At 43.0% G+C, this 24,964-nt stretch overlaps 1 protein-coding gene across 3 annotated transcripts in view; it reads left to right on the top strand.

The window, feature by feature from the left end:
* The first annotated feature begins 13,165 nt into the window (after nt 1-13,165).
* bcl9 (BCL9 transcription coactivator) overlaps nt 13,166-24,964 on the top strand; it is a 30,469-nt gene continuing 18,670 nt past the window's right edge. Inside the window, exons 1-2 of one of the 3 annotated variants that reach the window (XM_038720671.1) lie at nt 13,166-13,319; nt 15,248-15,413. The gene's annotated coding sequence lies outside the window, so the exon portion shown is untranslated. Of the gene's footprint in view, nt 13,320-13,401; nt 13,711-14,142; nt 14,316-15,247; nt 15,414-24,964 lie in introns of those variants that run through there. The other 2 variants (XM_038720670.1, XM_038720672.1) reach the window with 2 other exon arrangements.

A 24,964-nucleotide genomic window follows, 5' to 3' on the forward strand; every position in this document is an offset into this window, starting at 1 on the left:
AATGTTGACCAAAGTGTTAGAATGATGTCGTCATTTTGTGAGTGGAAACCTTTTTGTGACTTCATGTTAGGTGTAAATATAAAATATAAATTACCTTTATAATTAATACATTACATTTAAATAGCCCTAAAAGCAGGCATTGCTGTGATAATCTTCCATTCCATATTTATATATTTCTACATTTATTTATGTTGACTGTATGTTTGTCTACGTGTAGCACCTTATCACCAAATCAGCAAATTCCTTGTATGTGTAAAACGTTACTTGGCAATAAAGCTCCTTCTGATTCTGATTCTGATAATTATAAAAACTGTGAAAAAAAAGGTTAATGATTGTGGTTTAAGCACTCTTAACTCTCAAACGGTCAATGCTGGGTGGCCCTTGTGAGTGATCAATACACAGAGGAGATATTACTGGTATTGCACTGCTTATGAAGACTCTGCATTTACATTAATGAATTAAAAAGAAAAAAAGAAAGTGTGTTGATGTTAACGCTGTAATGCCATTAGTCTCAGCAGTCTGTTGCAGAGCATTACAGAGTAAAACTATCAGTGTCTTCACGCTCCAGCATTAATCGGGGCCTTGGTATACTTTTTCAGACTCATACCCAACAGGGCTTACTTGGGTTACCCTTGTCCCACCAGAGACTGCATATGTGCGCTTATGTGAGTTTAGGGAGCCATGGAGAGTACGCCCAGGAACAGCTGACAATTTATGCTAGTGGGGCCCCCACATTCTCAGAGAGGGGGGGGGGGGATTAGAGAGAAGGAGAGAGGACAGGGGAGAGGAGGAAAAAGAAAGGGGGATGGAGAGGGTGGAAAGTGGAAGGAGTGAGGACGAGTGGGAGCAGAGCAGACCAGGGTTGAAGTGGATGAGAGAAAGAGAGAGAGGGAGAGAGACAGAGTGAGAGGGGAAAAAGGGGAGAGAGGGAAAAGGAGGCTGTCTTGTTTGTAGCTTGTCAGCAATTGCTTGAGACAAGCTTCCCCTCCATGTGTGAAAGCTACTTGGCAGGAATGCTTGGGCCGTACCAAGTGCAGCCAGGCGAGAGGGGGGTTCCACGAGAGGTACAGACCCGGATTGAGGAGCCAGTGTGTGGCTGAAATAATCCTTCGGCGTTGTCTTTGATGTTGTATCTTTGTGGATGTGTGTGTGTGTGTGTGTGTGTGTGTGTGTGTGTGTGTGGAGAGGAGAGGAGTGGAGAGGAGAGGAGAGGAGGGAGGGAGGGAGCGGTGTGTGTGGGTGTGAATGGGGCTGGAGAGAGTGTTCTGTATGGATATGTGCTCTCTCTCCCCAGCAGCAACAAAAGAGAGGGAATGAGACACCCCCCCTCCCCCCCCCCTGCTCTCAAGAGAAAGAAAGCAAAAAAAAAAAGGAAAAGAAGATGATGAAACCTGAAGTGGTCCTGCAGTGTGAATTGTATGCACGTGCATGCACACGGACGCTCATATGTGCATCTGCATATTTGTCTGTGTGTGTCTCTGCATGCATGCCAGTGTGAATAGCTTCTCCAATTTAATCTGTTTACTAACAATCTGTGTGTATCCCGTTTCTGCTATTTATGCGTGTTTGTGTGTGTGTGTGTGTGGAGCCCAAATCTGTGGGTGGGTGCTTGCATACATTTCCCTGTGTGCTTGAGTGTTGTCATATTATGTTTTTTCTCCCCAGTAGAGGCAGTTATTGTCCTAAGAATGTGTGTGTGTGTGTGTGTGTGTGTGTGTGTGTGTGCATGGCACCGGGTCAATCTCCAGTAGCCTGTTGCTTTCTGCTTCTGCCTGCTCACAGCTCCACCTCAGAAAGACTGCAGACTGAGATGGATTCCTGCAGAATTCCTCTTCTCTGGCTCCATTATTCACCACTGTGGCCGCTGAACAAACGAACACACACAAAAAATACAAGCTAAACTGACTGGTAATGATGAACACACAACGAGGATTTACTCCTAAAAACTTTCTATTCTGAATTACCAAACTACAACTCTCCTCCTCATCTCCTCCCATTTTCTTCCCTTTTAACTCACTCCCCCATCTCTCTCTATCTCTCTCTCACTTACATTCTCACAAATGCTCTCTCTGCTGTTGGCAGTCACAGGGTTTTATTTCCACACTCATCCTTTGCGTGTGTATGTGGGAAAGCAGTAAAGTTTTCAGAACGTGCAGTCAGCAGCAGTAGGCTACCGAAGAGTAGCAGCCTCCTTATAACACAAGGAAGTGAAAGCTCCTTTCATCCCTTCACCCCTGCTCATCATCTGTTTCCAGGGCGTGTGGTGGAAAAAAAAGAACGAAAAGGAGGCCAAGAAATGGGATGCAGTTATAAATGAATTAGGCTGTGAAAAATGTTCGGGATGTCAAAATGTATTGGGGTGAAGGCGTTTATGTAATTGGAGCACTTGGTTCACTGGTATACAGATTAAGAGAGGAAATTCTTTATTAGGGCTGGAACGCACCACACACAGCAACACGTAATGAATACACACACACACACAGAGTCATGGACTTACATGTTTAATTTGTGCACGTATGCGTCGGTGCACACCTACGCTCATACCTGAGTGATGCGGCTGATGTACTCGACTGTGCTGACCTCATTTACATGTCCTCTCGAGGAGGTGTACTGTAAAGAACAGAGGGGACGAGGCAGAAAGGAGAGAGAAGATTGAGAGCTGAGGTGAGAAAGGGGAGGGGGTAGAGGGCATGAGGGGAGAGGGGAGAAAAAGAGGGGAGGGGAAAGGAAATGAGAGAGGAGAGGTGAGGAAAAAGAGGTTAGGAGAGGAGAGGAAAGGAAAGGAAGGGAAACAAGAAAGGAAACAAGGATGAGGAGAGCCAAGGAGAGAAATGCTTAGTGAAGAGGTGATGTTAAAAGGAGAAGAGTTGTGCGATGTAACGTGAAATGAAGGGAAGGAAAGGCTGAGAGGTGAGGAGAACAGAGAGAGGAGAAGGTGAAAAGAAGAGGAAGTAAAGAGCTAGAAATGAAGGGGAGGGAAGGGAAGGCAAAAGGAAGAGGGAGGGAAGGATGAGGAAATAAGGCAGGGAAAGAGGAAGCGAGGGAGGGCGTTTTGGGAGGAGAAAAAGATGGGGTGCAAAGGGTACATGAAAGAGAGGGGAAGTTGAAAGGTAAAGGGGGCGAAGAAATAAATGAAGACTGTGGCAAAGGAAGGCAGAGATGGAGAGAGGGAGGGAGGGAGGCTGGCGAAGGAGGGAGGGAGTGAAGGGAAAGGGAGGAGGGTTGATCTCTGGGGTTTGAAGCACATTAGTATTCATGGGGAAGAGGAGGCCACAGACAGCAGAGAAACAGAGGGACCAGACTGAGAGCAGCATACCACACACACAAACACCCACACACACACACACACACACATACACATACATAAATACACTCACACAGAATGTAAGCAAGCACTCACACATCTCTCTGTATACGTGCCCACACACACACACACACACAGACACACACACACACGGCGTAAGTATTATGTGGATTTAGATGCTACAGATGGCATAACCACTCCTTGTGCTGAAACTGCTCCATCTTGTCTAATATCTCCAGGTTGCACACATTAATGAGCATACAGGCCCTGAAAATCCTCCCCAGAGATGGTTTAGTGGTTCAGGCCTCTGAAACCACACAAACCCCTGCTGGCCTCCGATTGAATCCCGCTTCAGAAGCGCCTCTCCTGTGTTTTCACCACTTCGCATCCCTTTCCTCCCTCCGCCTCTGTCAATAAAAGCAGAACACACCCGGGGGCTGCAGATGACGTCCTCCTGCTTTGCCTTTTCCTTAGCCTTAGCAGCTACCGTATACCTAGAGAAGCGGAGAGGAGCGAAGGAGTGCAGGTGACTCATTTCGCTGTGGGAGAGAAGGGCTGGGCTGAGCTCTGGGGAAAGGGTGGAAGACAGAAAAGATTCCAATCGTGTTGGAGGCCACTTGCGAAACACCGCTGACGGTGGCAGGAGGAGAGCAGACAGAGGGAAGAGGAGGTGGAGGGAGAAACACTCTCCGGGGTGTTCTATTCTTAGTCTCTTCTTCTCAGACTTTGGTTTTTTGTGTGTGTGTGTGTGTGTGTGTGTGTGTGTGTGCGTGTGTGTTTGTGTTTGTGTGTGTGCGAGCATGTTTGGGCAGGCAGGTGGTGTACAGCTGACAGTTTATTTGCTGTGACACCAGACACACTGGCTGCCTTGGACTCCCGTGGCCTAGATATCAGAGTCTCCTGGAAGCTCCTCACACTCTATTTCACCCACACACACACACATGCATGGTCACACACACACACACACACACACACACACACACACTTTTTCAAATGCATACACTCATCTGTGTTACTCTCTTTCTTTTTCTCTTTTTGCCCCCCTCTATCTTCCTTAGACCTACATATACTTTTCTGATTGGCAAGCAGGTGGTCTCTACTGTATTGTCCTTAAGGGTTTGGAAACCCAGCAGCAAGGCATTAGGCGAGAGGCACCAGAGAAAGAAAAGGGAGCTTGAGACAGAGGAGTAAGAAAAATTGTGACGAGAGAGACAAATAGAGTGAGAAATAGGGGAAAGGGGGGGGGGCAACAAGAGTGAAAAAGTGCAGGAAGCTGATAGAGAGAGCGATGGAGTGAGAAGAGAAGAAGAGAGTGAGATACCATCATGTAAACAGTCTGAAGCACTGCATAGAGATGGAGGAGGCTGTTGCCATGGCGGCAGAGGCTGCATCCTTTTGTTAAAGATGTCACTCAGGGGGAATCAGGGCTAATGAGGAAGGACTTTGCGCCTGTGCGTGCATGTGTGCACACAAGTGTTTAGTCAATGTGTATCTGAGCAACACAGTCTTCTGGTATTCTTGAGTATTGGCGGCGGTATAATGCTTCTCACTTAAATAAAATTAAAAAAGAAAATGTAGAGGATGATAGCGGAAAATACAGTTGAGAGCACGGGGAGGAGCGGGAAATTAAAATAGAGGAAAGCTGAAGTCAAGCAGGGGTTACACAGCCCATGTAGAGAAATGTCAATGTCATTGGGTAGAAGGGCACAAGGCAGTGAACTACAAATGATTGTAACTGTGTGTCTGTGTGTGTGTGTGTGTGTGTGTGTCTGTGTGTGTGTGTGTGTGTGTGTGTGTGTGTGTGTCAGCGTGCCCGAGTGAACTCTATTGAGACTTAGGGAAGAGATGTGTGTATGTGTGCATGTGTGTGGTTTGGTGTGGCGCTGTGCTGCGTAGGTGGTTTGTTCTCTGTGCTCTTCATCTCACTGCAAATTAGTGAAGAATCAAAGGGAAACAGGTTTCATTTAATCCTACCCTCTCTGTCTCTCTCCGTCTCTCTTTCTTTTTCTCTTTTCCCTCTCTTGTCTCTCCGTCCTCGGCAAACAGCCTTGAGCCTCCCACAGAGTGAATGCAGACATCTGCCTGCACTTTCTCTCTCTCTCTCTCTCTCTCTCCCTCTTTTTTGAACCAACACACACACACAAAAAACGCACACACAAACACACACACGGTGTATTTGTTTTGTTGTCAGCATCGTCATCAAAGAGACTGAGAGAGGTCTTCGTGCCATTCTCCCATTCTACTCCATTTCCCTCTCCTCACTCGTTCTGTTTCCCTCCAGCAGCCCTCTTATTCCTGATCTTCCTCTCTTTCCCTCTCTTCCTCTGCCTTTATAGACAGGGATAAATAATTTGATCTGGAGGGTTTTGAAATTCCACCACTCTGAGAGGCGTGACGTTAATCTTTTATTATCTGCTCTCTCATTCTTCCTCTCCCTTTCTCTTCCATTCCTTTTTTTTCCTTATCTCTCTACCAGACCCTCCCTCCCTCCCTCTTGCCTCCCTCCCTCCCTCTTGCCTCCCTCCCCCCCAGCCCGTCCTTGCAGTATTCTAATGATTCATATTTCACATCCACTGCCTTTTCATTTAGCCTGTCTACAACGCTTCAGGGACAGCTACTCACGATCTTAATTGACTGAGGAGATAGAGGGGCTGGGTAGGTGGCAGAGGTAGAGCCACCATCCAACCCCCCCCCCCAGTCACTATGCACAAACAAGGGTGAAACAGAAAAAGACGCAAGCACATATATATTCCCTCCACCATCCACGCATTTGAACAAAAAACACATCAATGCATGGGCAGGCATGCAGATTGTGGTAATTAAGCTGTCGATTTTTCTTAGGGTCAAGGGAGTGACGCAGGAGAGCAGAGCAGAAATGATGATGTGAAGGAAAGGATGCTCAGATGAGGAGAAATGAGAGGACTCACTCCCTCCCTTTCTCACCTCTCTCTCCATCTTTGCCTCTCTCCTCCTCTCTCTGTCTCTGTCCCCCACCACCCCAAACCCACCCTCCCACCCCCCCAACCCATCTCTCTGTCTGTCTGTGCCTCTCTTTGATCTCAGCCTCTGTCCCACGCTGCATATTAAGATGCCTGGGCCCCTGTTTGGTATTCTGAGGCGGGCACAGGGATGCCAGTCTCCATATCCTCTCCTCGCTTCTCTCTGAAAGAGAGCAAAAACCCCTCTGTCTGTCTCAAGATGCTTATCCCGCTAAATGGGTCTGAAATAGCTGGAGAACAGGGCGGGGGAGTGGCGGTGGCGGCTGGATAGAGAAGAAGAGAGATGCATGGAGGGGGGCGGGGGGAGAGGGCGGTAAGGGGAAGTATTAGACACACCACAGACGGGTGGTGGGGGAGGAGGGGATGGGGGGGAGCGGGAAGGGAAGGGAAGCGGGTTAGGGAAGAGAAGCAGAGTGATGGGGCTGATTTTAGCTGAGAGGATAATTAAACGCTATTATCACAATGGGCCAGTAATTCAGCTACCTTGTACATAGAGAAGCCAGCCCTCCCATGTTTGCCTCACTAAAAAGAGGGAGGAAGGAATGATGGGAGGAGGGAGAGGATAGGAGAGGAGAGGGAAGCATGGATTAATAGGCGGAGGAAGTGCAGGAGAAACAGAGAGAGAGAGACAGAGGCATGGAGGGAGAGAGAGAGAGAGAGAGATGGTAAAATAGGCAAACAGAATTAGAATGGGAGAATGAGTGGGAGAGTTTAGTGGTGGGGTGATTGCTCAGTGTTTGGGATTAGCGCGACTCTCTCTATCCCTCTCTCTCTCTCTCTCTCTCACCCACTCTCTCCCTCTCTCTCTCCAGATATCTCTCTTTCTTTCTTTCTCTCCCTCTCCTTCCATAAGCCCTGGGGATGGCACAGCTTTAGTTAAACTGCTCTATTAAACGGCGCCTGCTGAGAAAATCAAATTATAACTTCCTTTAATCAGCGAGTATCAGTGGCCCACACAGGAGCAGCCGCCTCTGACAGCACAGAGAGAGAGAGAGAGAGAAGGAGACTGTGACTGGAGACCTGAGGGAGGCCGATATGAACCTGTCTCCCGTCTGCTTCGGTTCCCATGGCAACAAGATAGAGTGAAGGGGAATATGGGTTGTGGAATGTCTGCATCTACCGTTTCCTCTCTGTAGGCATTCATACACAAAGATAGGAAGAGGAAGAGAATAAGCTCAATGAGCCAGGGTTTGGGTGGCGTTTGAAGGTGGGTACACAACTACTGTCATATACATCCCCTATGTCTGCTAGCCCTTGCGAGACCTGAGCAGAGGTGGAAAGTAAGTAAGTACATATATTCAAGTACAGTTAGGAAGTACTTGTACTTTACCTAAGTATTTCCATTTTCGGCTACTTTATATTTCCACTCCACTAAAATATATAGGGAAATATTGTGCTTCTTACTCCACCACATTTATTCAATTACAATGATTAAGATGTTACATTATAAAACATATGATAAAATATAATTAATTTTTATCGAATAAACGAGTGGTTTGGCTTGTGAAAAACTTTACTCAGGGCCCGTTGTCACGTCTCCAACAACCCTTTCTCCTGGAAATTACGTTTATATATTACCAAATTGTTTTCCCAATTATGTTGTGCTGACAAATGTAATCGCTGCCTGGATCGTGTTCACAGGCAGCCTTTCAGAGAATGAAGCGTTGCATTTATGAACCAAACTGGCGCCACAAGGAGGTGGTCAGGGTGGATGGCAGGCGTAAAAAATGCAGGACTGTGACACCAGAGACCAGGTTCACATCCTGATTTCCATCTGAGGTTAGGTTTAGGCAACAAAAGCACTTTGATTAAGGTCAGGGAAAGATCGTGGTAAAATGGTAACAATGTAAACATTGTGTCTTGTGATTCCAGTCATTGTAGACTTTGTGAACTGTATTAGATCACGATCTTTCCCTTACCTTAACCAAGTGTAGTACTTAAACATAAGAATTAAAATGTTTAATCATGCTGTAGGTACAATAAGTTGATACTGTACTGAAGAAGGAAAACCAATAAAGCGCGTTGTCAGTTATCATTTTACTGATATGTCCAGTATCAACATTTCCTCATTATGTTAATAGACAATGTAATCCAGCCAGTACTATGTTTCCATCAAAACATATTTTGCTGCTAATTGGTATATAAAGGTACTTTCTAGGAGACAGGGCTGCAGGGCTGCTGTTTCAGATGTCTATGAGCAGTTTCACCAAATAGACATTTTCTCTCCAAAACTCAAATGGTTTAAGACAAATAGTTGTTTGAGTGCAAAAAATAACTATTTGTGTAACAGGACTTTTCTTATTGTTTTCCTTTCCTCTGCATTAATCATCTCACGACTGCTCAGATTTATCCTTCGAGGGGCCTCACCCCTATGTTGGTAGCCACTGACTAAACTACCAAACCATACATAACGTTAAAACTAGTTCCACCTCGACCAGCTACAACAGTAATATGTTACTTACACATTGATGCATCAGTATTAACAATCTTATAATGTAATAATCTGTCTGTGTACTTTTACCTTTGATACTTTAAGTGCATTCAGCTTATAACACTTCTGTTCCCTCTTCGGGAACTGCAGCTCAGTTCCTGTTTTTGCCGTAAAGGCCTCAGCCATATAAGCACAACAGACTCATGCAATCATAAATCCTTCTCGTTAGGAGGCGATCTAATCACTCTTGCCTCTGATTAGTCATTAACAGTCCAGTTAGTGAAATGGTGAGACACAGGTGGGTGGGCAACTGCTTAGATCTCCGGGGTCTGCCATGACTCGTTAATGATCGGTTAATTAACATTGTTTCAGTCCTCGGGCTTGTTTACACTCACCTGCCACGGGGAAGAGTCAGAAAACACTGCTGCAGGGGACAGTAAACAAGAGGAGGAGGAGAGAAGGAGGGCAGAAGGGAGGAAATGATGTTAAAACTTACAACTGAATTAAATTTTTATGTCTTAAAGTTCAACTTCAGCTAGGCCAAAGCAAAGAGAGACAAGATTATATAGAAAAGAGCAGAGCCGGTGGTGAAAGTGAGGAGAATACAGTGAAACAGAATAAGCCAAGTGGTCGCATCTCAGTGCATCAACCATCATTAGAGATCTGCGAGGCAGTGCTTGCCTCTGTTACTCATAGCAACACTGCATACCATGATAATAGGCAGACTGATGATTGGTCAGGCTGCCACACTCTGGTAAGTGACCTCACCGCTGTGTGAGTGAGCTCACTGTCTCAGTATTTTGATAACCCAGCCAGTCCTGGCGTTCTTCGCAGGCCTGTTAATGAACAAACCTGAATCCGACCAGCACATCCTGCTGTAGGCCAACATACGAGCCCTAAAGATACGATACACCCCCCCATTCCCACGAAGCCACCGTGCATCCCAGTCTTCCCACTTTGACTGGCAAGATGTGTGTCTGTTTAACTAACAGAGTTAGTGTCTTTATCAATCAAACGTATCTCACCTCATCCCTCTTCTCTGCGTCTACAGTGTGTCTCCCCAGCATGAGACTGTTTATCGAAGCTTTAAATAATGCAGATGGTAATAGGATAAGTGAACAGTCAATGTTGGTGTCCTTCTTAAACACACACACACACACAGAACACAGACAGATGATGCACACACACCCATGCATGCAGGCAGACAGATGGGCAAACACACACACAGCATTGTTCTAATGTAACATTGGGCAGAATCTGGATTTTGTTTTACCATTTCCAAACTATTCTGGGTTACTCATGCTGGAGGATAGCCAGAACATAGACCTGAAGAGCTTTGCTAGTGTGCATGTCTAATGCAACCCAGTCTGGGAATACTGCCAGTTTACTGTTACTCCACCAGTGGGGTTTATCATACACACATGCACACACCCACACACTTACTTACACACACAGAACCAGAGAGGAAGGTGTGTGTGTGTGTGTGTGTTCCCACACACACACACACACAGAAAGAGAGACAGAGCTTTGTGGTGTGTCACTGATCTCTGCTAGCATGCACAAACATGTCCCATGTAGCCGTGGTCTGCTTGTCAAAAGTCACAAATATGCAGCTCTCATCCCATGAAAGTGTGTCCTACAGTATGTCATCCCACTGCTCATTATAAAAGGCTTCAGTGTTGCTGATGCTCTACAGTTCGAGATATGCCGAGAGACATGTGGTACGTTCACACACCTAACAAGAAACAAACAAACAAACTTTTAAGCCAAATCTCAAACAAACCGAATAACTAACTAGGTTCACATAGACTAAAAGAGTTTAAGTAATAAGACACAAGTCATTTTTTAAGCAAATAGCAAAATCACGGTATTTATTGGTTTACTTTATCTTCTATAATGTAAACCCCTTGGGATTTCTGTCCATTGGTCTGCTGGGACATTGCAATGGACATTTTACACTATTTTCTGACAATTTAAAGACCAAATTATTATTTGAGAGAAAGCCATTGGCATCTTTAGTCAATACAGAAAATAAGTGGTAGTTTCAGACCTAAATGATACTAAAAGTATCGAGCACAAATCATGCAACCCAAACAATTTTTGAGCATGCCATCCCTATTTCCTGTGTATTCAGTTCCAAATCTGCTCTTACTATGGCCCTATTTCCAGCTATTTTGAAGACTGTGAGCAAAAAAATCCCTGTTGCAAACTTAAATTTAGTGACTCAACTCCTCTTAAAAACTCAAAAGATATAATACACATTCATGATTTCGTCCTCACCCTCAAACAGCCTCTTGAAGATGAATGCTCTCAGTTTGAAAAAAACATCTTCACTTTCTGTTCTCAGAGAAGTACAGGAATGCACACACACACACACACACACACACACACACACACACACACACACACACACACTAGGCCAACTAATAATGTGTGCACTTAAACACCAATTCATTCAATCCCCAGTTGTCATGATTATACATTTGGGTTAGATTTGAAATGTATCTTGATTAAATATTGAGAAGGACCACTCTCATGCATGTCCTTAATGTTTCACTCTTCCTCTGAGGCTCTGATAAGTGTGTCTGTGTGTGTGTGTGTGTGTGTGTGTGTGTGTGTGTGTGTGTGTGTGTGTGTGTGTGTGTGCGCTATAACCGAACATAATTTTATTTTTCAAGTGGCATCGGTGGCATATTTTTTTAATGTCATTAGCTACTTTGAGCACTATTAAAGTGTATTGCACAATGCATCATCAGTGACGACTACCCCTCGTTGATATAAATTGGGTGGACAAATTATGAGAAACATCTTTTGTGTACGTGTAGGGCCTACATGTATAAGTATGGATGTTCATATATCTAAACTGTGTGTAATTCTATATACGTCGTATGTATGTAAAACTATATGTCTCTTGATATATTCATGTAAATTCTTACAGGGCTTCTCTGCATTAAAGACATTTTTTCTTCCTCCTTTCTTTTACCATTCTTGTTTTATAAAAATGAATTTTCTTCTAATGATTTTGCATCATTGTGAGCACAACAGTAAGAATGGTATGATTTGGGGGTTATGATCACTGCAATGATCTGATTAATTAAGTTACTTGTTGACAATAAAGTACAAAAACCGATAGTGATATGTTTGTAAGTGTCTTGAAGGGGAACTCTACCGATTTTTCATATATAATGGTGGGTTTACGTGTGAGGAGTACTCAGCCTCTGCAACACTGACAACATTTCTATAATATCTTCTGATGCCCTGTTCCTTTCAGAGCATCAGAAGTTATACAAATGTTGTCAAGTTTGAAAAAAATTACCCCTGGTGATGTCATCAGGAGTCACAAACTGGAGGTGTGGAGTTTGGAAGGCATGGACCTTCACCAAGCAGAGATGAGCTAATGAAAAAATGGTTGCATTATGGGAAATGTAGGATCAAGTGTTTCTGGAACCCATTCTGCAGAGCGAAAAACCTGGATATTGTAGCCTTTTTCTGCTTTACCCCCCCCCCTTTTCTTTCTTTTGTGAGCCCCCAGCTTTATGGAAGTGCAATATTAGATGGCTGTACTCCTTTAATACAAATGCAGATATAGATATGTAAGTGCTTCCTTTTAATACAGCTGCTGCTAAATTGACAACTTCCTTAAGGGAGAAAAACATCTGGACATGAAATAACCAGAATGTTAATTCCACAAATGGCTAAATACCTGCAGACACTAGGCTTCAACTCACGATTATGTTTTATATTAATCTGCCAATTGTGTTTTGACTAATTTATTAATCATTTGATCTGCAGGCCTGCACTATTAGGCTACTGAAAAAATGCCCATCAAAATTCCTAAAACCAGAGGCGACATCTTCAAATGTCTGGACAAACAGTCCAAAACCTCATGGTATTTAGTTAACTATCGCATAAGACACAGCAAAGCAGAAAACTGTCTGGAACTAGCGAAGTTTGGCATTTTTGGAGCAATCACCTGACGCCGATTATTTTAATGTCGATCAGCTAACGTTAATCAATTCATCCACTAGCTTAATCATTTCAGTTCTTATATTACGATCTGATTTGACTGATACCGACATAACGTGTGCATTTGAAGCATACTTTTAAACAAAAAATCTACAAGTTTGATGCTACTCTGCTCCGAAGTTCTGTATGGGGAAGTTTGATGTCTCCACAAAGACGAGGGTAAAACTCCACAACTAAGATAAAAATACAACATTTTAAAGCACAGTTTATGTGCGTTTGGTCTTCTCTGTATAAATGTATGTTATGCAGTGTTTACCGTGTGACATGGAGCGGACATTTGCGTCTCTCGCTGTCCGAAAGTAACATTCTCACTGGCACACAGACCTGACCTAGAATTGCTACTTAGAATTCGGGCTAAACCATCGCGCTGAAACGGAGGGGGGGAGCAGAGACGACAGGAAATCTTGACTGGGATGTAATGGAGTTGGACCACTGGAAAGCTCGGGCGAAAGGGGGGAGACACATTTTTATTTTATAATGTTACCGTGATAATGTTGTGATTTGATAAGTGTCAAGAATCCGTCGTCCGAGGGAAACGGGAATTAAGCTAACATCCCAGGTGAGTATTCTTTTATACAAATCCAGGTGGAAAGTGTCGCTACCACAGCTCGCCTCCTGGCAACGGGCACACGCGGGTCCTCCTCCCGGGGACATCTCACTCCGGTATCCGTTCTTCTCTGCCTCTGTCCCCGAAGGCTGGTTAGCAAGCCCACGTCGTGTCTGGCCTGGTAGACAGTGAGCGCCCTTTCAACCGTGAATGCCGATTCTTTTTTTTTTTGCAGAGCACCAAAAGCGGATTATTCACGATGTTTTCAGCATGGTGTAAAACCCGCGGAGAAATATTGGTTTTTACCCCATTATACTGGAGGACCGCCCGTGCTTCGTGAAAATGAAAAAAGGATACAATGCAGCATGCATGTTATGCATTCTTCGGGAGTACCACACCGCTGGTATTGTATTTACTTTATTAAAAATGTGTTTGATATGATTTATAAACGCGTAGCGAGATTATAGGCCTCGGCTGCTGATTGTGTCGGCCAGCCCTATCATCTGCCGAGCGATTTAATTGTTACATTGTTAACGGAGCTAGCAGAACTTGAAAATGAGCGTTTGCCTAAGGAGGGCCTGGATTGTTTTATTGACAGACAAAGCCCTGAAATGAAGCCCATTTCTGTGTGTTTTTTGTGTGCTTGTGGCCGACGTCGTTGTTCTCGCTCTCAGCCGCCGTCCAGTGCCTCCCTCTTCGGGGAAGACTTTGTTTGCGCTGGCCGACGCTCCATGAATGCAAGTGCTGAAGTCCTCCCTTCCCCCCCAGCTCTCTGGCGAAACAGGAACAACTTCTTTTAGGAAAAAGAAAAAAAAAGTTCCTGGAGTTTCAAGCGCCATGGAATTACTTTGTCCGCCAAGAGTTGTCCAGTGAGGCGCTGAGATTTCAGGAGGAGGGGGGGAGTCTAGTCTATGTAGCTGTTGTGTGCTTTACGTTTATTTGCAGAGTTTTAGGTTTGTGGATGTCTTGTGTGTATTTTAGGGACGACTTCCTCGAGTAGGCCCGTTTGTGAGTAACTTGTGTGGCATTGCGCTGTGTTACCTTGGCAAGACGAGAGAGCTAAGCATGTCAAAGAATGTGTTCAGTTTTTTATTGAGTTGTGCCAATCGTGTTTAACTTGACTTGTGAGTGGGAAAAAAAATCCACAGGTCCTACAGTGTAAAAATGTTTAGTAAAAGACATCTGATACCTGGGAATTGTGTGAATTCACTCCCCTAATGAATACAGTCTTGTTACCTTTCATGTGTTTATTTCGAAAGTGTCCCTAAGTCATTTGTTTTCCTTTTCTTACTAAAGATTTTGCACGGAGTTATCAAATTCCCATTAAATGTGTATACAGCAACATACTGGCCTTAATGCTTTGTTTTCTCTCTCATAATTGTAAAGAGAAAATCTCACCAGCTTTTGTGCTTTGTTACAGTTCGCCTTCTAGTCCTTTTTAGCTGATTCTGTCATCCCGAGTGACTTCTGACTTTGCAGGTCAGGCTTCAGAGTCTTAGCCAAGGATGGTTTTGAAGCATACCTGCCATTTGCTGAGATTGAACTGCAGACCTTCCTGTTACAGGACAGTGGTCTCTTAAATTGCCAGGCAAAACTGCTGTCTTCTTTGAACGTGTATTTGTTTAATAGTCCACAGGCTATATGTATTTATCATTCTATGGTCACTACTTCTACACTATTATGTTTGCATTGTTGCGGTCTAAAAAAGTCACTCTTCTGCTCTCACAGTTGATATTTAGAGGAAGGACGAAGTCCTCTTGGATGCAAAGAAGCTCTTGATAGAGTATCATGCGCTGTCTTGTAGTCCCTTATGTGTACACTGGTCGGTTATGTGTTGGCGACATGTTAGTCTTGTCAACATGAGTGACTGAGTGCTTTTCCTTGCCATTTTGCTTGTTTGTGTTTCACCTGACGAGCAAAGTTCTCTCCCTCTGTTCCAGGTGTGAATGACTTGTGGCTGTAGGGTGCCGTGAGAGGGCCAGGTTCCTGCACAGCCTCCGTGGCTGACTGGGAGGAGTCGAGTGGAGAGCAGACATCAGTGCCCAGGGGACCCGAGACCTGGTTCTCCATATGAGGCCCTGCTGAAAGGGCAGGGGGGCTTCTGAGGTAACCCAGCACAACTCTGGCTCCCTTTGTGTGTGTGTGTGTGTGTGTCACACTGAATGTTTCTTCCACTCTTCTCAAAAACATACATCCACGATACTGCATGTAAATACAGTCCTCTTATCCTCAGAATCAGCTTTATTGCCAAGTGTACACATACAAGGAATTTGCTTTGGTGGTTTGCTGCTAAACAATAAACATAGCAGGTAGAATCCCAATTATCCTTATAATCCTTCATAATAATCCTTATCCTAATTGCTTTCATTGCTTTACTACTCTATAAACTTAACTGTGAAAATGCTAAGAAACAAGCACCATAAATTATGACAGGATCATATGGGCCGTGTCCGAAATCGCTTCCTATTTATTACATAGTGCACTATATTTACGGTCCACCATTTTATTTGAGTGTCTGGATTCTGAGTGAGTAAATTTATGCTCTTTGTAGTGCCCTTAGAAATTCCCTCAATGTAATGAAAAGCCCTGTGTCCATGGCACGTGATAAAAACAAAAATCAGCAATGTGACGCTGCACTTGTCAGTTATGATGCAAAATGACGATTCATGAATGTCTGACGTCTCAACTTTTCCTCACTCGACTGTAAACTATGATTTTCCTTCATGTAGGGAGCAGTGAACAAAGTCATGGTGTAGCAGTACAGCAAGTAGTTGCTTTCGCTGTACATGGGACCTAGTAAAGCAAAAACGAAAAAAGAACGACATGCCTGTTGGGCAGATTTTCCTCACTAGTATTTTATACATTTTCCTGACAATAATGGTGCTTTCAGACCAAAAGCGAAGCGAGCGTTCGGGGTGGTGAGTTTACATACAAAGTCAATGCAAAGATGCGTAGAGCTGCGATTTCCTGTCTGGTGGCGCAAAGCGCCACGAAGGCAACATGAAGGAAGTTGAATATTTTCAACTCAAGCGAGAAATTCGCATGACGCTGAGCCTATAAGCGTTGAGATTGTCCATCCGTCACAGACAGCTATGTATGTATGTATGTATTATGCTCTGACAACTATGCTGTTTGCTCGAGGGAGGAGCTCGGAGTAAACTGCTTTTATTAAATTAGCTTTTTACTTTAGTTTTTGGGATTACAACATTGATTTATCTTCACTCGAGCTTCTCAGCAGCTAGATTCCGTGCACATCCGGTTCCAGTGTTGTTAGCCTCGTTTGGCGCTACTTCATTTTTATATAAAAACTGGACATTGCTGGGAGAAAAGAAAGCGAGGAGGTTGAACTACCTGGTGAGTTCAGAAAACATGCGTATGTAACTTTATTCCACCTATCGTTGTACTTTACTGTGACTAAGTTAGCATAGAATAACCCTGATCGATCCGAACTCCATTCAGAAAACAAACATTTTAGAAGTTGTTGTCTGCTGTCTTGCTGGCAGACCTGACAAAGCATGAAGTCATATGTTTAACAAATCTGCATCATATTGTAGTTAATTCGGCATCAGTTTGATCCGTATATTGCTATTTAATCGCAGCAGAATGTTTACTTTGGGTTCATACAGCTGTAATGGCGAGTTGTGTTTATTCGCGTTGTGTGTGTGAACACTCCAGCGATAAAACCCCCACGAGGAGAGCGTTGTGTGGATTAAATTCGCATTTGGTCTGAATGCCGCATAATGATGTTTCTCTTTTTAAACCAACAACATTTGTTGCGACCAACATTTGTTACATTATCAAGCATGACAGCAAACACTTCTTTCTTGAACTCACAGACTGACTGGTGCCAGGCTCTCCCTGACATCTGCCTCTATCTTTTTGACATTTATCTGTGGAGGTCGCACATTGATAGCTGTATTCTAATGAGAGAGTCCTTGAATTGTAGAGCGGTTACTCCTGTACAGCCTCTCTGTGAAGCGCAGTGAAGAGGAGAGGAACCTCGGAGCTGCACGGCTCTGTACGATCAGTGCGATGTTTGGTCTTAGTCTCTGATCTGCACATGCTGAGGACACAACATGGTCAGGGTGCTCTTCCTGAAAACGCTGTCCACACTGTTTATTTATCTGCTATCTAATCCGAAGCGTGTCCACCAAAAACCACAGTGAGGTGAAGGATGCAGGGAAATGGATATTGATGTAAAGTGGCAACGGATTTATTTTCTCCTTTGTGTATTGGACTCTCGTGTTTCCGTGCATTTGTTTGCTTCATGGGTTTTCTAATTAAAACTCGCAAGGCTTGTGCTGTGTATGACATGGAGGGATGGGTTTGAGGGGCGGTTTGTCTCATCGTCTGTGCAGTGGGTGGAAGGGGGCTCCCTTTCCCATGCATACAGTAGATTAGACCAAAGTGTTTCTTGTTTTTTTTCTATTGCTTGAAATGTTTATTTGTGCTCTGTTGACTGAATCTGATCTCTTTTTGTATTGATTTGCTCATAAACTAAGGAGCATTTACATTTAGCAAAAATAAAGCATCGGTTTGCCATTTACCTGGTGTTCTGACTAAGATGTCCATTCACAATTAAAAAGGAATTTAGTTCCCGATAAATGGCTCCTACAATAGTCAGCCCTCCATAGTACAGTAATTATGTAGTATTCCCCATGGAGCAGGAAAAATACTATTTAGTTTGTACCTGTCGTAGATTTGTAAGTATTCATTCTGCATTCAATTCAACATTGCTGTACTTCTATATATAAAATCATCATATACAATTACTTACAGTCTAGTCTAGTTTTACATTGTGCACATAACATGAAAATATTTTAGTATAATATGTTATAGAGAATTCACAAATTTTGTAGAGGGTATTTTCTCCCTTTGCACCCAAATGTGCATTTGTTTCCCAGTTCCAAAAAACTATGGCTTGAGATGAGACACTTTTTCATTCTTCAGTTTGTAGGAGATAATTCACAACTACTAGATTGAATTTGCCGCTTGTGTCTGTTGATTTATTGATTGCTGCAAATATTGCCCATTTCCCCCATAATGGGTAGTTGTGATGCCTTTCTCGTCAGTCGAAATAAGTAGTGATCTGATCTAATACATTAAATTGGTATCGTCGACTACACCCAAATGTGACCAGTCCACATAAATACTGTTTCTGTCCCGCTCTGTATAAAATTGTGACCACGTCGTTTTGAAAAGCTTCTAAATGTAATATAATTAATAATTATATATAATTCACTCAGTGGGTTACACTGTTTTTTTTTCCAGAGAATAAGGTGAACTGGTATTGGATTGGTACTCAGCTAAATCAGCCAATACCCTGAGTTAGGTATCAGAATTGGTATTTAAGGAGAGAAAAAGTGGAATTGGTGTACCTCTAAGTATAGTCACTGTGCAGCATTTGTGAAAGGTCAAGCTACAAAATGCAGAAGCGAGTTAGGACCAATAACAATATTGTGAGGGGGGAAAAAAATAAAAAATTACTGGACGGATGGATAATATTATTATAAGTGTTCAATAAATAAGGCCCTGTTGTTTTAGGAGCACTAACACCAGTTTTTCCAAACCAAAACTAGTGTTAAATGACGAAGTATTTATTATTCAGTTTATAGTCATACATGCCATGCAGCATTTTCAGCAAGTGCATGAATAAGTGCATCACTTGTTTTCTTCATTTATTCATTTGTTCAGTTCTGCGCTGACCAATACAGAGCAGCCATCACTTAGAAACATAGTAAAGATAAATTACTATAATAAAGGAAATCGACTACACAAGACTATAGGATGTCACTTTAAAACAAATCTTTTAGAACTGAAACTACCAGCTTCTAGTAGGAAGTCTTCACAGCTTAGTGTGCCTTTCCAAACAGTCACAGCTATAAATATGAATATGTTTTTCTAATAGCTGCATTTCATATCTTTTTTTAGTGTAGGAGGTCTCAGTCTCATATGTGTGGTGGGATTGTTGCCCATACAGGATCCTCTGGGATGTGTCTGGCTGAGTCAGAATGTACCTATAATACTGCTTTCATGTTTCTCTGCTGTGATTGACAGTTATTGCACAGACGGGCTGCTCCTCCTGCCTGGCGGGGAGGGGTCCTCTCAAACAGAGTGTCTCCCAGGTGGAACCTGGGGGACGCGGTGACCTGCGGTAACCCCTACTTTCTGTGCTAAAAGCTGCCAGCCATGCTGAGGTCCTGTCCGGTTAACAGATGACTGTTGCCACTAGTTAGCCCAGTTTAATGTAGCAAAAGGACACTACGCTGACCAGCAGAGGTTTAGAGAGCAAACCACATTTTAAAATCTGTTTTTCATAGACAACCAGATAAGATGCAAGCACTCGACAATGATGCCACTGAGGAATAATATATATCTTTCTGACGCTGTCAGGCTATTTGGCATTTCTTTTAAATGTTATATTTTAATGTAATTAATTTTTGTCTGTGTGGTTTTCCAACAAGAGGAAGATGACATTCCTGATAGTCTCCCATTCGTCAAATTACCATCACACTTATTGCATGTGACACAATTCAAAGAGCTTTGTTTTAATTTGAAATTGTTTTTTTGAGCCAGTGATAAGCTTTCATCAACTGTGTCAAATCTTCATTATCAAGTGTTTTTTGAGTGTACTGTCAGTGGGAATGAGAGTAAGCTTCTGGTCTTTATGTTCTTTGGCTGAGCTCTTCCTGAGTTTTAATATATACTTTTCTATTTTCAAGGAGATTGCACCTAGATCTTTGGAGGGATTTAGAAATGTGAATACACTAACAATTTCTTCAAAATTACATGATGAGCAATTCAGGTGGGTTTAAGATTTTGTAGGCAGATATTTGGGCCTTTGAATGGATTCATTCAGTGTCATAGGAAATCTGAAGAACGGGATAACCTTTTATTTCAAGATAATGTTTTATTCTAATATTGCCTTTAAATAGCTATAGAGATATCGATCGTAGTTTGTTAACAAATGTAACTACAGATGGTGTTAATATTGGATTTTGTTTAGATGCATCAGTCAGCGATGCCAGAGGCGTTGTAGCCATTTTGCCACCAGTTTGTGGTTCTTTTTGCTAACGGAACTACTAAAATGTATGAAGTTGAGGTGAGACTTTTTTTTCCCTCTCAGCCTAATTACAGTCTGATCAATATGACATGAACAATTATTTCATAATATCAATCAATCGCTATGGGTGGCAATCAGCAGGGACCTCCTAATAAAATATGATCTTGATGAAGTGCTAATGCCAACATGCTAGCATCTATTGTCATTCCTGAAGTACTACAATTCTGTAATATTGTGGTTTGATGACAGTGTGTTTTCTTAGGTGGTGTGTTGTCAGAGTTGTATCATAACAGAATTTAGTGGGACTGTCTGGAGTCTCTTGGGCTGGCAAATCAACAGGTTCCCTCCTTTGTGCTTCTACAATGTTTAGTTCTGGATGTGCCTGCATGTTGGTCTTATCATTGTTCATGTCATTTCTTAAAACCGTGACCAAAATAGTGCCACACCTTGGATAAAGATAATGTTTAAACTGCTCAAATATCATCTTGGATGAAGATCGTGTTTAAACTGCTCAAATTTCCTCTTTATCCTCCATGTTTGTTTTTGCTCACTGTCTAGTAATTTGAAACATGTGCTTATTAGGGCTCTACCAAATGTCTTTATTTTAATTTTATTTTTTTTTACATTTGAAGCTTCTATTGACGATTTCGATTGAAGCTTCGAATGACATATTTTATGTCATCACCCTAAAAGAAATTTAAAATACTCGATTTGAATAAAGTGATTCATCAGATTAATTGAGTTAGTGTTTAAGTACAGGCAGAATGAGTAGAATTTGATTGAATGATGATTTACAATTCCAATGTCGACGTGAACGAAGCTTCCAAGCTGCGAAGCTGTTGGGTAGAACCCTACTGCTTATGCTCATAAATTAAGAGAATAATTGTGTTCTTGTACCTCTCAGTTTATCTTTTATCCACCTTTAATGTAATGAAAAACAGTTATAATGCCTCATACATACAGTGCCAAAATTTGGATTCTAAGGTCATTATAGCAATACAAAAATGTCACAAATGTTGTAACTATTCTAAAACCAGACGCTTGCCTGCAAATGAACGGGGAGTCTGGGTGAAGGCAACATGGAGGGAAGTGAGAATTTGCAAAGTGTCCCTTTTTAAGAATAAAGAAGGAAGTATCTCTAGTATAGCATTAATTAACAGGGTTAAATTTACACTTCTGTGTCAAGTCATGCCGTAGCCTGCAAGACCACAAGAACTGTGATTGGTCGACTTGGTAGTATCGCATTTCCTCCAATCCCCCAGGAAGTGCTCTGTGCTTTGAAGCCAATTCTACTTGTGGCCAAACCAGACATTTTCCCATAGACTTACATTGTTAAAGAAGTGGCTGTAAAACGAAATTCTTTTGAGCGTCAGGACCCCATGAAATTACTCTTTTCACTATCAGAATTTGATCCATTCCATATAACATTTAGAAAGCATGGAATAGCCACACGATTATCATTTAACCCCCATTCCCCCAAGACGGCGAAGGGCTCAACCGGAAGTTAGCTAGCTTGGCTAGTATAAATGCTCACGATGGCGTGGCTATGTTTCTACGGCATAGACTCGATGAGAAGTACCCTGCTATGGGTAATAGCAGGGTAGATATTTCTTGCTTCAGAGCATTTGTAGAGAAACCTAAAGGAGGCTCAGGCTCATGGGAACATGCCATAAACTTGTAGCACAGTTTTTAGTATCTCAGACATTATTAGGACAGCTAAGTACTGCCGCATGTGGGTATTTCTATGTGCAGTGGTATGAGTATGAGCATGTATATTGCTCTGTGCCTGTATATTTAATTGGGCAGGTCTTTGCCAGTGTGTTTAAAATTCCATGGAAATGACACACGAATACAAACTGGGGTAAATCAGGACACAATCTGGCTCATATTCCCTCCAGAGTGCTAATTTTGTTGTATGATAGTGGAGAAGAGACGCCGCATGTTTTGTGTACTCTGTGTGTTTGTGTGTGTTCTGCTTTGAGTAAAATGTGTTGTTGCTTGTTTGTTGTCATGCCAGGTCAGTAGAGATGCCTGAACTGTGTCACATGGTCTGACAGGTTGAGATGTCACTTTCTTTCTGTTGCGTAGTGATTTGTAATGTACAAAAAAGAATCTATGGATGAATATTTTTGGGCAGCACATCTTAAAATTTCTTTTCTGCCTAATGTTCTTAGTGCTATAAATTGAGGTTCTACACAGTGTTAATTGTATTGACTGCTGCTTCAAATGTGGGTATTTGATGTTACTGTGCTGTTTGTTGTGATTTTCAGTATCAAGACATGTGTCATGTATGTAATAAATTGGCACGTTGCTTGCAGGAAGAGCATTTTGACCAGCACGCTAGGAACACAAGCATCCTTTAAACTATACCTCAGTGGTCTGCACGACCTCTGAAGGGCCTGGCCGTTGGGATTTCCCACAATGCTTTTAGCCACAGGGAGACGTCCTCCCAGCATGAGCAAGGGAGGAATGCGGGCCGAGTGTGGGAGCAACCGTCGGGATGGAGGGAGGGAGTCACGGACCAGAGAGCATGGTCAAGGGAAGGGAGGAAAGAAGGGGTCTGCACAGAGGGCAGCAGAGGTTCTCTTAAGCAAATGGAGTTTCTGTTTGGCTTTTTATTTGAGCCACAAATGAGAGAACCTTGTTGTAGGCAAAAACAGAGTTTTGTGGGCACAGTTAACACAGCACATTGCTCCTGCCTCATTAGCAGTTTTTTTTTGCTCAGTCACAAGGAAGTGCCCTCCTACTAGAGGTCTTTATGTGTTTAAAATCCTGTGGAAAACCTACCATAACCTGATGTTCATAAATTTGTATAAAATGGGGACTGAAAAGATTCAGACCTAGTCTGAACTAGACCTGAGGAAAATCACGACCATGTCCAAAATGTGGTTGAACCAAAAAGACCACTGACCGTTACTTTTTTCACTATGCTTCACTGTTTTCTTTCACCTCAAAAAAACATTTTCTTCTGCAGTTTGACAAACTAAAAAATCAGAGCTGATCATAGATCCACTATATACATATTGATTGATAGACTCAAGAGTACAGTCCAATCCTGGCACAGCTTGGGTCCAGGTTGGGTCTCTCATTAGTATCTGGGTGGACATGTGAAGACCTCTGCTTTCTACTGGTTAGTTCCTGCTGCTGCGCAGTAAAGCCTCCTAGTCCTAGCTATCGTGGCCATTGCTTGCTATGCTAACATTTGCTCGTCAACCTTTTGAAGTGCAACCAGTCTGTGGCTGCCAAGTTGTAATGTTAAGTGAAAGACTGCATGATTTTATGCACCTGACCAAGAATACAAGAGAATAAGAACCTATCTGTTGCACGCGATAGTGTGCAGAGGCGTTGATCCTACAAATAGCTTATAAGAGTAAATATTAGTGTATACTTTATATTAACACTTTTGCAGAGTCTGTAAGTTGCATATATACGCTTTACGTTTTTATAGTGGTTTTACAGTTTTTTTCTCATCAAATCCAAGGTAAGGTATATCTGGTGCTTGTACTTTTAAATTTGTGGCTATAATAATTGTAATACAGGCACACCTCTAATTTGAACCATGCCTCTTGTGTCAGAGAAATAATAGCACAATGCCACTTACCCAGTCTCTTTGTCTTATATTGAGAAGAAAGGTGTGTGTGTGTGTGTGTGTGTGTAAGCAACACACCCACTTAGCCAGAGAGACAGAGGACAGATCGGCAGAGATGGAAGTGCAGGGTGAAGTGTGTGAGACGGAGATCACAGCAGGCCGGAGTGCTGAGTGCCAGTCCTGCTGCTGGAGCTGGCCGCCACGCATGGCACCGTGCCCAGGCTACGCCAGCAGATGTGTCACTAGTGAGTCAGCTGTGTGTGTGTGTGTGTGTGTGTGTGTGTGTGTGTGTGTCTGAGACACAGACACCCACCCGCACACTGCAAAGAGAGCGACTTGTGTAATAACCCTCCTCCTCCTACGGGTATATCTGTATCACACTCCTTTCCCATTCTCCTGTTTTCATTGCCACTTCCATCATTGTGATGGACACGGCAAGGCTTCTGTCACCACTGTATGATATGACAAAATGTGACACTACGCACATGTCCCCTCCCTGGGGACGGAGGGGCATCGTCTGCCGACCGGAGGAAAGAATGAACCGAGGATGGGGGAGTGTGAGTTGTTGTAGAAATGCAAGACAGACAGACCAGTGGAGAGACAGGTGACGCTGGGGGTAACAGAGGAGGGGGGAAGACTAAAACACACTCAGGTGAGCAGAAGGTGAAACCTGGGTGGAGGAGGATGGATATATGTAGCTATTAACGTTTGGGAGAAGTTAGGAGTTTGGAGTAAGAAATAGTTGCGCGGCTTGGTTTTAGTAGAAACAGGAGCTCAGTCATACTTGTGAGTGCTGCTCATTTGTGAGCACTCGTGTTCCTGTCACGGTAGATAGATTATGTCAAATGTTACATCCGTGGCATCCCAGCTCTATCTTTAGTGACACTCAGCATTCCTAACATTCTGTGTGTACCAAGTGTGAGTCATGTATGCTATCTGCAGGGTGTGGCATGTTGGTATCATACTTACACATAAAGCCACCTCAGCAGGTGAGTGTGCAGGCGT

This window comes from Micropterus salmoides, unplaced genomic scaffold (genome assembly GCF_014851395.1).
Source record: "Micropterus salmoides isolate LMB-PRFRI ecotype aquatic unplaced genomic scaffold, ASM1485139v1 Ms_hic_scaffold_15, whole genome shotgun sequence".
NCBI classification, from domain to species: Eukaryota; Metazoa; Chordata; class Actinopteri; order Centrarchiformes; family Centrarchidae; genus Micropterus; species Micropterus salmoides.